Here is a 1065-nt window from a genome sequence, read left to right on the forward strand (position 1 = left end):
CCTCCAGATTGTTTATCCAGTATATCTTATCTAGATAGACCTGCAGAGATAATAATATGCACACAAAAACAAGACAGAGCAAAACAGAGCAACAAAACAAAACAAAATGACAACAACCAAAAAACCAATGACAAAAAAAGAGAAAAACCTGTAAATAGTTGACCTGTTTGTTGACCTTTAGGAGTGTTTTCCAGTGGAGTCTGATAAGGTACTATGCCTTGGCCCCAAAGTCTAATTTTGGTACTCCCTCGGGACTTCCTTGCTCTGCTCCTCTTGCTGTTCTGTTGCATGCCCTTATTGTTTTGCCTCGGTGTGGTGCTGTTAGAATGGGCACAATTTCCACATTGTGTCTCCAGTGCTGTCCCCTGTAGGGCTATGGGTCAGTGAGGGATGTCATGTCTCATAGTTGTGCTAGCCATATGGTCCTCTCTGTGCATTGGCTGCTCTGAGCGGGGATATATCATCCTCAAGGCTTGGTGGGCAACATGTGCTCCACTCTCCCTTCCTCCCCCTTCATTTGCTCCTGGGTGCTCTGATCAGACATGTCCCTCTCCCTGAGCTATAGCTTCAGTGCTGTCCTTTAAATTCTTCTCGGGGGAGGAGCACCTGTCCATGTAGTTGGGGTCCATGTAGTCAGACCTCTCTACTGGTTCCCTGCTTCATGCCAGCAATTCCTTCTCACTTTCAGCAAGCAAGGTTCTGTCATCTGCATATCACAGGCTGTTAATAAGCCTTCCTGCAGTCCTGATGCTGAATTCTTCTTTATATAATTCAATTTCTCTATTTTCTCAGCATACAGATTGATTAAGTATGGTGAGAGGATACACCTTTTCTTGATTTTAAAACTTGTAGTACTGCCTTTTCTATCAGCACCACTGCTTCTGGACCCATGTACATATTTTTTTAATTGTTTTTTATTAGGGGCTCATACAGCTCTTATCACAATCCATACATACATCAATTGTGTAAAGCACATGTGTACATTCATTGCCCTCATCATTTTCAAAACATTTTCTCTCCACTTAAGCCCCCAGCATTAGGTCCTCATTTTCCCCCTCCCTCCCC

This window comes from Echinops telfairi, unplaced genomic scaffold, assembly GCF_000313985.2.
Source record: "Echinops telfairi isolate 266 unplaced genomic scaffold, ASM31398v2 ScPeMD7_7465;HRSCAF=8503, whole genome shotgun sequence".
Taxonomy (NCBI): domain Eukaryota; kingdom Metazoa; phylum Chordata; class Mammalia; order Afrosoricida; family Tenrecidae; genus Echinops; species Echinops telfairi.